At 46.2% G+C, this 10,831-nt stretch overlaps 6 non-coding genes across 6 annotated transcripts; 4 read left to right on the forward strand and 2 right to left on the reverse strand.

Annotated features, from left to right (window-relative positions):
* The first annotated feature begins 322 nt into the window (after positions 1-322).
* On the forward strand, positions 323-436 carry LOC140286337 (U5 spliceosomal RNA). The gene has a single exon (XR_011911174.1). It is a non-coding gene; the product is annotated as a U5 spliceosomal RNA (small nuclear RNA).
* Positions 437-744: 308 nt separating this feature from the next.
* LOC140286311 (U2 spliceosomal RNA) lies at positions 745-928 on the forward strand. Its single transcript, XR_011911150.1, has one exon. It is a non-coding gene; the product is annotated as a U2 spliceosomal RNA (small nuclear RNA).
* Positions 929-3,203: 2,275 nt separating this feature from the next.
* LOC140286329 (U5 spliceosomal RNA) lies at positions 3,204-3,317 on the forward strand. The gene has a single exon (XR_011911167.1). It is a non-coding gene; the product is annotated as a U5 spliceosomal RNA (small nuclear RNA).
* A 316-nt stretch (positions 3,318-3,633) lies between these two features.
* LOC140286301 (U2 spliceosomal RNA) lies at positions 3,634-3,824 on the forward strand. Its single transcript, XR_011911141.1, has one exon. It is a non-coding gene; the product is annotated as a U2 spliceosomal RNA (small nuclear RNA).
* Positions 3,825-6,458: 2,634 nt separating this feature from the next.
* Positions 6,459-6,649, reverse strand: LOC140286302 (U2 spliceosomal RNA). Its single transcript, XR_011911142.1, has one exon. It is a non-coding gene; the product is annotated as a U2 spliceosomal RNA (small nuclear RNA).
* Positions 6,650-6,965: 316 nt separating this feature from the next.
* LOC140286341 (U5 spliceosomal RNA) lies at positions 6,966-7,079 on the reverse strand. Its single transcript, XR_011911178.1, has one exon. It is a non-coding gene; the product is annotated as a U5 spliceosomal RNA (small nuclear RNA).
* Positions 7,080-10,831: the final 3,752 nt, after the last annotated feature.

The raw sequence follows: 10,831 nt of genomic DNA on the forward strand, positions 1-10,831 counted from the left end.
AGTTTTAACATAGTTTGAGTGAAGGAATTCATTTTATAGATAAAATCCCAAGAGTCTGCTGAGAAAAGAGAGTGAATGCGAAGTAGACTTTAACACGGCTCTGGGAGCGAGCCGAGTGTGGGCTAACCGGGAGAATTGCTTGAAAGAAACGCGACACCGAATGAGCGGTCAGAACAAAGCCTCAATACGGTGTTCCCGTGGTGTTTTTGTTGCTGCCTTGTCGATTGCACAGGGGCAAGCGTTTCAACCAAGCAACGCTCACCATGGGGAAGGTGGCTATGGCAACTAGCCTGATGCCCTGCTCCCGCAGTGACGGATAATCGTACTCTGGTTTCTCTTCATAACATACAAGTCTTTCGCCTTTTACTAAAGACTTTCGTGGAGAGCAGCACTAATGAGTTGTTTCTATTTTTGGCAGGCTTTACCTTTGCGGGTGAAGCCCTTTCTGTCTGTGCAAAAGAAATCTTGTTACTGTGCAGAGTGACTTCTCTGAGTAGAGTCGCCTTACTTGTTGCGATTTTGCCGATGTTCGAAGCTGGAGTGCAAAGTTGTTGCTTGAATGGTGCTTGCTGGAGCATGCGGGAGTGCAAAGTTATACCATTTAAAAGGGCTGAAGAGTGCTCAGTGCAGCGGGTGGGCGGAGGTGCAACGTGACACTCTGGCCACCTATGGCCATAAAAAGAACACTGCTACAAGTGCGCATTGTGCCAGCAAGGGCCCTCGGACCTGAAACAGTGGACAGTTATCGCTTCTCGGCCTTTTGGCTAAGATCAAGTGTAGTATCTGTTCTTATCAGTTTAATGTGTCCTCTATACGAGGACTACATATTAAATGGATTTTTAAGAATAGGAGTTGAAAAAGAAGCTTGCTCCGTTCACTCCAAGCATCGACCCAGTACTGCAGTGCCGCTGGGAACGGTGCGCTCTTCTCTGCTCTTGTGAAAAAGCAAACAGCGGTGCAGGATGGAAGTTTCAGGGAGACCAAGATGAAACTTTCTTTTAATCTGCTGAGAAAAGAGAGTGAATGCGAAGTAGACTTTAACACAGCTCTGGAAGCGAGCCGAGTGTGGGCTAACCGGGAGAATTGCTTGAAAGAAACGTGACACCGAATGAGTGGTCAGAACAAAGCCTCAATACGGTGTTCCCGTGGTGTTTGTGGCTGCCTTGTCTTTTGCACAGAGTAAAAGACAAGGCAGCCATCGAATAGGGCCCGATTGTTCCTACTTGGTCAGCCGAGGAGCAAGGGGGGGGAGCAAGCGTCTCAACCAAGCAAATCTCACCAAGTAGGAACAATCGGGCCCTATTCGATTGCTGCAACACCTGAAAGAGATATTGATGCGACACCCGATCAAAAGCTTTTTCAAAGTCTAAATTTAAGATGACAAGCCGGGTGTTTCTGTCTCTAGCGTAATCAATGATGTCTCGAATCAGTACGAGGCTGTCGGTGAGTTGTCTCTCTGAGATGGCACAAGCCTGGTCTGGGTGAATTACCTCCTCTAAAACAGAGGACATCCGTGTCGTTAAAACCTTGCTAAAAAGTTTACAGTCAAAGTTTAAAAGTGTGATGGGCCTCCAATTCTTTAGGTCAGTCTTATCATTTTTATCAGAAGTGAAGAAATAAATGAATGCCTATCAACAAATGTTGGATCTAAACTCTAGTGCTTCCTCTAAAATAATTTCCTTTCTCAATTTAGAAATGTGTGTGTGTAAGTCACAACACCCGTGACACCAAAACGGCTTTCTTTTCTCTACACTCTGCACTGTGAGCACACACACCAAATCAGAAAGGCTTTTTTCTCTCTTTTCTACATTATGGACTGTGGGGACACCAAACCGCTCTCTCTTTTTTTTTTTATCGTGTGCCAGGGCGTTGTCTCACGTATTAGATTGTGCTTAAGATACGAATGGGTTTTATCAGTCACATCAGAATCCATACATACTGATCCTCCCGTAATAAAATGGTCGGATCTTATCAAACACACTTTGTTTCTTGTGACAATCAAGTCAGCGAAACAGCGTATACACGTCAAGACACTGAATCAAGTTTGCCACAAGAACTCATAAGTTTGGCAGTATTGCTCTGCCGTCAGCAATCATACATCAATTTTATTTTCGTGAGACATGTGCAGGCACCTGTTCATCTACTGTTCTATCACTATGAATTAGTTTATCTATTATCAATAAGGATACTTCTACAACTACTCTATCAAAGTATGTCCGGACTTCTTACGTTGTCAGTTGCTATATATGAATAAGTGGGTAGCTACTGAGAAGCATTAAGCATGTCACACAGCCCAAACATATAACATTTCAGGACACACCACACAGTTAACAACCACAGTGAAGCGTGTCAAAGCCCAGACATGTAACATTCAACAGGACACTTACACAACACATTCAAATCAAACAGTCAGACAACATACAAGAACATATACCCCAGTCGGCATTGCTCCCTGCCTATTTTCCTACAGCTCACCATGTGTGCGCACACCTTTATTCACAAACTCTTCAACTTATACTCTTTTACCGAAGCTGCTACAGCTCGATTGGCCGAATACCGAATAATCCTAATTCGGTGAATTTGACATCTGCCTTACATGTAACAGATTAGCGGTTTAGCAGTTTTAATTTAGTTTGAGTGAAGGAATTCATTTTATAGCAAAATCCGAAATCGTGAAGAACTCATGAAAGTAAGCTTATTCTCGGATTCCTGAAACTTTAGATTTGCTATTTCTTTTACTGCAAAGTACAACGTTGGTTTTTTTGTTTAAATCTTTCAAGACATGGTAAATATGAAGGACAAAGCAGTTTTAACATAGTTTGAGTGAAGGAATTCATTTTATTGATAAAATCCCAAAAGTCTGCTGAGAAAAGAGAGTGAATGCGAAGTAGACTTTAACACGGCTCTGGGAGCGAGCCGAGTGCGGGCTAACCGGGAGAATTGCTTGAAAGAAACGCGACACCGAATGAGCGGTCAGAACAAAGCCTCAATACGGTTTTCCCGTGGTGTTTTTGTTGCTGCCTTGTCTTTTGCACAGAGTAAAAGACAAGGCAGCCATCGAATAGGGCCCGATTGTTCCTACTTGGTCAGCCGAGGAGCAAGGGGGGGGGGGGGGGCAAGCGTCTCAACCAAGCAAAGCTCACCATGGGGAAGGTGGCTATGCCAACTAGCCTGATGCCCTGCTCCCGCAGTGACGGATAATCGTACTCTGGTTTCTCTTCATAACGTACAAGTCTTTCGCCTTTTACTAAAGACTTCTGTGGAGAGCAGCACTAATGAGTTGTTTCTATTTTTGGCAGGCTTTACCTTTGCGGGTGAAGCCCTTTCTGTCTGTGCAAAAGAAATCTTGTTACTGTGCAGAGTGACTTCTCTGAGTAGAGTCGCCTTACTTGTTGCGACTGTGCCGATGTTCGAAGCTGGAGTGCAAAGTTGTTGCTTGAATGGTGCTTGCTGGAGCGTGCGGGAGTGCAAAGTTATACCATTTAAAAGGGCTGAAGAGTGCTCAGTGCAGCAGGTGGGCGGAGGTGCAAAGTGACACTCTGGCCACCTATGGCCATAAAAAGAACAGGGGTGTTAGCGGACAAGTGCGCATTGTGCCAGGAAGGGCCCTCGGACGTGAACCAGTGGACAGTTGTCGCTTCTCGGCCTTTTGGCTAAGATCAAGTGTAGTATCTGTTCTTATCAGTTTAATATCTGATATGTCCTCTATACGAGGACTACATATTAAATGGATTTTTAGCAATAGGAGTTGAAAAAGTAGCTTGCTCCGTTCACTCCAAGCATTGACCCCGTACTGCAGTGCCGCTGGGAACGGTGCGCTCTTCTCTACTCTTGTGAAAAAGCAAACAGCGGTGCAGGATGCAAGTTTCAGGGAGCCCAAGATGAAACTTTCTTTTAGTCTGCTGAGAAAAGAGAGTGAATGCGAAGTAGACTTTAACACGGCTCTGGGAGCGAGTCGAGTGCGGGCTAACCGGGAGAATTGCTTGAAAGAAACGCCATACCAAATGAGCGGTCAGAACAAAGCCTCAATACGGTGTTCCCGTTGTGTTTTTGTTGCTGCCGCTGTTTGCTTTTTCACAAGAGCGCACCTGTTGAGGGGGGGCCTGGGGGGGCCTGGGTGATGGTGGGTCTCAGGCCCGGGCTGCTGCGACTGGTGTGACCGGGTGGTTTGTTTGTATGTTTTTTGTTGTTGTTTGTTTGTTTTTTGTAGAGGTCCTCCGGAGTGGGGTTGGGTTGAGTGGGGTGGGGCGGGATGGGTACCTTCTGGGGGTACAGTAGCTCCCAGAATATGGTCGCTGCAGGCCCCGAGCCTGGTGGACATCAGGCCCTCCTGTCCTGTGTTGGCTCCCTTTTAAAAAGTACAGAACTTAGAACAGGTCTAGTCCCTGGCTTTCGGCAGAACTGTCTTCTTTACTTTTTTTTTTTTTCCCCTTATCGTGTTCAGCATTATGGCAGCAGAATTGTAGTCTGAATACCTTTGATGCCAAACAGATTTGCTTTGCCAAGGGAAGTTTTATAAATGTAAAGCTCCCCTTGATGCCCATTTATTTATTTCTGTTTACAATATATGACATGTAATAGAACTGAACCGGACCGGGGGACAAGGAAAGAAGAAGAGGAAAGAAGAGAAAAACAGAACATACATCGCATACAACACAGCTGTGGATATAGATGACCTGAGACGACATGATAATACATCAACTGCTTAGCGACCATACTACTGGACTAATGAATGTGGTTGTGTGTGTGTGAGAACATGCAACACCCATGGCACAGGACCTACATGATAACCGTGCTTAGTTATGAGTGTATAAGCGTACAGGGCCACAATCCACAGCCCCCCCAAGCAATCAGAAGCAGGCAGAGAGGGCCACAAGACCCAGGCCACCAGCAGCCCCCACAGAGCACAGAACCCAGGAAGCCCACCGCAGGGGCAACCACGCATCCACCCAGAAGACTGCAGAGGAAGCCCCCGGAAAGAGCCCCCATAAGCATAGGGCAGAGGCCCTCCGGGAGCCAGGGGCAACAGCCCACCGACGTCGCCAGGCCCCAGCCGCCCAGACATGGGCCGTGCACTGGATCCGGGCCCCAGGAGCCCGAGCGCCCCCAAACCCCCCGACAGAGGCCCCACCCAATACCCAGGAGGGCCAAGCGCCCCAGACAGCCACACAGTGGGTCAGCGCCTGCCCCAGCACCCCTGGCCAAGTGCCCTGGGAGTCAAGACGTGCCCACAGGTGGGTGAAGTCGCGAGCAGCGGAGAGAGGCCACGCCGCCCCCCCCATCGGGAGAAGCACAGGCAGGCCAGGCGACAGCAAGTCCAAGATCCAGGCCCAATCATTACCACACACACTTTCATGTCCCATACATCCACACGTCCTCCCTCCCTCGACTCCGCTGGGGTGTAGTGCAGCGGGCACACCAGGGGGCCAGCAGCCCCCCAGCCACCTCAGACCCCAAACCAGCAGAACAATTAATTAATCCTCCTGGCCCCTCCCGCCCCGAGCAGCAACCAGGAAGCAGGGGTGTGCGAAGAAGACCCCTCCCCTCACCCTTCTGGCTCTTCAATATTTTCTAATAGTGAGCAATTAAAATTGAGGGGCAGCCAAACTTGTAGAACTGGGAGCGTGGCCCTCTGGGCAGCCTACATACCCAAAGAGCCCCGCCCACCAGATGCCACTCAGTGTAACCACCCCCCAAGACCTAATGTGTGTGTGTGAGTGTGTTTGATAAGTAGTAATGTCTAAGGTGTAATTAAAACAGGGGTGGGAACTGCAGAGTGCAACTACTGCAGAGTCCACTACACCCCACCGAACACACACGCCCCCAAAACCCTTCATGTGTGAGTGTGTGCTGTGTACAGGAGCCAGAAGGGAGAATGGGGATATACACTGGGGGCAGCCAGGGACTGGCTGCAATAGGCATCCCCGCTACCAGGGAGCCAACACAGGACAGGAGGGCCTGATGTCCACCAGGCTCGGGGCCTGCAGCGACCATATTCTGGGAGCTACTGTACCCCCAGAAGGTACCCATCCCGCCCCACCCCACTCAACCCAACCCCACTCCGGAGGACCTCTACAAAAAACAAACAAACAACAACAAAAAACAAACAAACAAACCACCCGGTCACACCAGTCGCAGCAGCCCGGGCCTGAGACCCACCATCACCCAGGCCCCCCCAGAGCCCCCCTCAACAGGTGCGCTCTTGTGAAAAAGCAAACAGCGGCAGCAACAAAAACACAACGGGAACACCGTATTGAGGCTTTGTTCTGACCGCTCATTTGGTATGGCGTTTCTTTCAAGCAATTCTCCCGGTTAGCCGACACTCGGCTCGCTCCCATAGCCGGGTTAAAGTCTACATCGCATTCACTCTCTTTTCTCAGCAGACTAAAAGAAAGTTTCATCTTGGGCTCCCTGAAACTTGCATCCTGCACCGCTGTTTGCTTTTTCACAAGAGTAGAGAAGAGCGCACCGTTCCCAGCGGCACTGCAGTACGGGGTCAATGCTTGGAGTGAACGGAGCAAGCTACTTTTTCAACTCCTATTGCTAAAAATCCATTTAATATGTAGTCCTCGTATAGAGGACATATCAGATATTAAACTGATAAGAACAGATACTACACTTGATCTTAGCCAAAAGGCCGAGAAGCGACAACTGTCCACTGGTTCACGTCCGAGGGCCCTTCCTGGCACAATGCGCACTTGTCCGCTAACACCCCTGTTCTTTTTATGGCCATAGGTGGCCAGAGTGTCACTTTGCACCTCCGCCCACCCGCTGCACTGAGCACTCTTCAGCCCTTTTAAATGGTATAACTTTGCACTCCCGCACGCTCCAGCAAGCACCATTCAAGCAACAACTTTGCACTCCAGCTTCGAACATCGGCACAGTCGCAACAAGTAAGGCGACTCTACTCAGAGAAGTCACTCTGCACAGTAACAAGATTTCTTTTGCACAGACAGAAAGGGCTTCACCCGCAAAGGTAAAGCCTGCCAAAAATAGAAACAACTCATTAGTGCTGCTCTCCACAGAAGTCTTTAGTAAAAGGTGAAAGACTTGTACGTTATGAAGAGAAACCAGAGTACGATTATCCGTCACTGCGGGAGCAGGGCATCAGGCTAGTTGGCATAGCCACCTTCCCCATGGTGAGCTTTGCTTGGTTGAAACGCTTGCTCCCCCCCCCCCCCCCCCCCCCCCCCTTGCTCCTCGGCTGACCAAGTAGGAACAATCGGGCCCTATTCGATGGCTGCCTTGTCTTTTACTCTGTGCAAAAGACAAGGCAGCAACAAAAACACCACGGGAAAACCGTATTGAGGCTTTGTTCTGACCGCTCATTCGGTGTCGCGTTTCTTTCAAGCAATTCTCCCGGTTAGCCCGCACTCGGCTCGCTCCCAGAGCCGTGTTAAAGTCTACTTCGCATTCACTCTCTTTTCTCAGCAGACTCTTGGGATTTTATCAATAAAATGAATTCCTTCACTCAAACTATGTTAAAACTGCTTTGTCCTTCATATTTACCATGTCTTGAAAGATTTAAACAAAAAAAACAACGTTGTACTTTGCAGTAAAAGAAATAGCAAATCTAAAGTTTCAGGAATCCGAGAATAAGCTTACTTTCATGAGTTCTTCACGATTTCGGATTTTGCTATAAAATGAATTCCTTCACTCAAACTAAATTAAAACTGCTAAACCGCTAATCTGTTACATGTAAGGCAGATGTCAAATTCACCGAATTAGGATTATTCGGTATTCGGCCAATCGAGCTGTAGCAGCTTCGGTAAAAGAGTATAAGTTGAAGAGTTTGTGAATAAAGGTGTGCACACACATAGTGAGCTGTAGGAAAATTGGCAGGGAGCAATGCCGGCTGGGGTATATGTTCTTGTATGTTGTCTGACTGTTTGATTTGAATGTGTTGTGTAAGTGTCCTGTTGAATGTTACATGTTTGGGCTTTGACACTTCACGGTGGTTGTTAACTGTGTGGTGTGTCCTGAAATGTTATATGTTTGGGCTGAGTGACATGCTTAATGCTTGTCAGTAGCTACCCACTTATTCATATATAGCAACTGACAACATAAGAAGTCTGGACATACTTTGATAGTAGTTGTAGAAGTATCCTTATTGATAATAGATAAACTAATTCATAGTGATAGAACAGTAGATGAACAGGTGCCTGCACATGTCTCACGAAAATAAAATGGGTGTATGATTGCTGACGGCAGAGCAATACTGCCAAACTTATGAGTTCTTGTGGCAAACTTGATTCAGTGTCTTGACGTGTATACGCTGTTTCGCTGACTTGATTGTCACAAGAAACAAAGTGTGTTTGATAAGATCCGACCATTTTATTACGGGAGGATCAGTATGTATGGATTCTGATGTGACTGATAAACCCATTCGTATCTTAAGCATAATCTAATACGTGAGACAACGCCCTGGCACACAATCAAAAAAAAAAAGAGAGAGCGGTTTTGTGTCCCCACAGTCCATAATGTAGAAAAGAGAGAAAAAAGCCTTTCTGATTTGGTGTGTGTTCTCACAGTGCAGAGTGTAGAGAAAAGAGAGAAAAGAAAGCCGTTTTGGTGTCACGGGTGTTGTAACTTACACACACACATTTCTGAATTGAGAAAGGAAATTATTTTAGAGGAAGCACTAGAGTTTAGATCCCACATTTGTTGATAGGCATTCATTTATTTCTTCACTTCTGATGAAGTTTCAACAATAAACAACAAACTTTGTATTATGAGAAAGAACCAGACTCATTCTTCAGGAATCCGAAAATAAGCTCTATTTTACGAGTTATGCACGAATTCGGATTCTCCTATAAAACCTTAACTCTAACCAAGTTAAGACTGCTTTGTCCTTCATATTTATTCATGTCTAATCAAGTTTCAACGATAAACAACGTTGTACTTTGTACTTCTTCAGCAATAAGCATCTCTCGACATATGACGAAATACAGATTTTGCTATAAAATTAATTCCTTCTATCAGCCTGACTCAAAACTGTTTGTCCTCCTTATTTATCCACTTCAAATCAAGTTTCAACAATTAAAAAAATGTTGTAGTTTGAGAAAAAACAACTTAATCTTAAGCAATCAGTAGGGTAAGAAAGGGTAAGAAAAGGTGCAAATGCCAACCATACATCACTAAAAGGTGGAGCGGAAGTATTCGGCTGCAAGTAGGTGCGAATGCCTGACAATGTATGATCAAAAGAGGGAGCGGAGGTTTTCGGCTGCAAGGTCTGAATGTCCAACCATAATTTGTAAAAACCGGGGAAGAAAAGGCTCGAAAGCCCGACTATACACCATCAAAAGCGGGAGCGGAGGTGTTCGGCTGCAAGTAGGTGTGAATGTTCGACCATAATTTGTAAAAAGCGGGTAAGAAAAGGTTCGAATGCCCAACTATATATTAACCAAAGCAGGAGGAGAGGTCTTCGGATAAGAGTGGGTGAGAATTTACAACCATAATCTATAAAATGCGGTGAAAAAAAAGGTGTGAATACCCCATAGAACACTAAAAGGTAGAGCGGAAGTGTTCGGCTGCAAGAAGGTGTGAATGTCTGACCATAGTTTGTAAAAAGCGGGTAAGAAAAGGTTCGAATGCCCGAACATACACCATCAAAGGAGGGAGCGGAGGTGTTCCGCTGTAAGAAGGTGTGAATGTCCGACCATAGTTGGCAAAAAGCAGGTAAGAAAAGCTTAAAATACCCGATTGTACACAATCAATAGCGGGAGCAGAGTTGTTCCGCTACTAAAAGGTGTGAAAGTCCGACCATGGTTTGTAAAAAGCGGGTAAGAAAAGGTGCGAATGCCCGACAATGTATGATCAAAAGAGGGAGCGGAGGTTTTCGGCTGAAACAAGGTCTGAATGTCCATCCATATTTTGTAAAAATCTGGGAAGAAAAGGCTTGAAAGCCCGACTATACACCATCAACAGCTGGAGCGGAGGTGTTCAGCTGCAAGAAGGTCTGAATGTCCATCAATAATTGCTAGAAAACATGGAAGAGAATTTTCGAATATCAAACCGCACATGATCATAAGCGGGAGAGGAGGTGTTCAAATGCAAGAAGGTGTGAATGTCCACCCATAATTACTGCAAAATGGGTAAGAAAAGGTACGAATGCCCAACCATACATGATCCTAACAGGGAGCGGAGGTGTTTGGCTGCGACAAGGTGTGTTTGTCCACCCATAATTAATGAAAAGCGGGCAACAAGTAGGTTTGAATACCCATCATCAAAAGCAGGAGTGGATGTGTTCGGCTACAAGAAGGTTTGAATGTCTGACCATAGTTTGTAAAAAGCGGGTAAGAAAAGGTTCGAATGCCCGAACATACACCATCAAAGGAGGGAGCGGAGGTGTTCCGCTGTAAGAAGGTGGGAATGTCCAACAGTAATTGGCAAAAAGCGGGTAAGAAAAGGTTAAAATACCCTATTGTACACAATCAATAGCGGGAGCAGAGTTGTTCCGCTACTAAAAGGTGTCAAAGTCCGACCATGAATTGAAAAAGCAGGTAAGAAAAGGTGCGAATGCCCGACAATGTATGATCAAAAGAGGGAGCGGAGGTTTTCAGCTGAAAGAAGGTCTGAATGTCCATCCATAATTTGTAAAAATCGGGGAAGAAAAGGCTCGAAAGCCCGACTATACACCATCAACAGCTGGAGCGGAGGTGTTCAGCTGCAAGAAGGTCTGAATGTCCATCAATAATTGCTAGAAAACATGGAAGAGAATTTTCGAATATCAAACCGCACATGATCATAAGCGGGAGAGGAGGTGTTAAAATGCAAAAAGGTGTGAATGTCCACCCATAATTACTGCAAAATGGGTAAGAAAAGGTACGAA

Source organism: Leuresthes tenuis, unplaced genomic scaffold (genome assembly GCF_036924035.1).
Source record: "Leuresthes tenuis unplaced genomic scaffold, fLeuTen1.0.hap1 SCAF_83, whole genome shotgun sequence".
Taxonomy (NCBI): domain Eukaryota; kingdom Metazoa; phylum Chordata; class Actinopteri; order Atheriniformes; family Atherinopsidae; genus Leuresthes; species Leuresthes tenuis.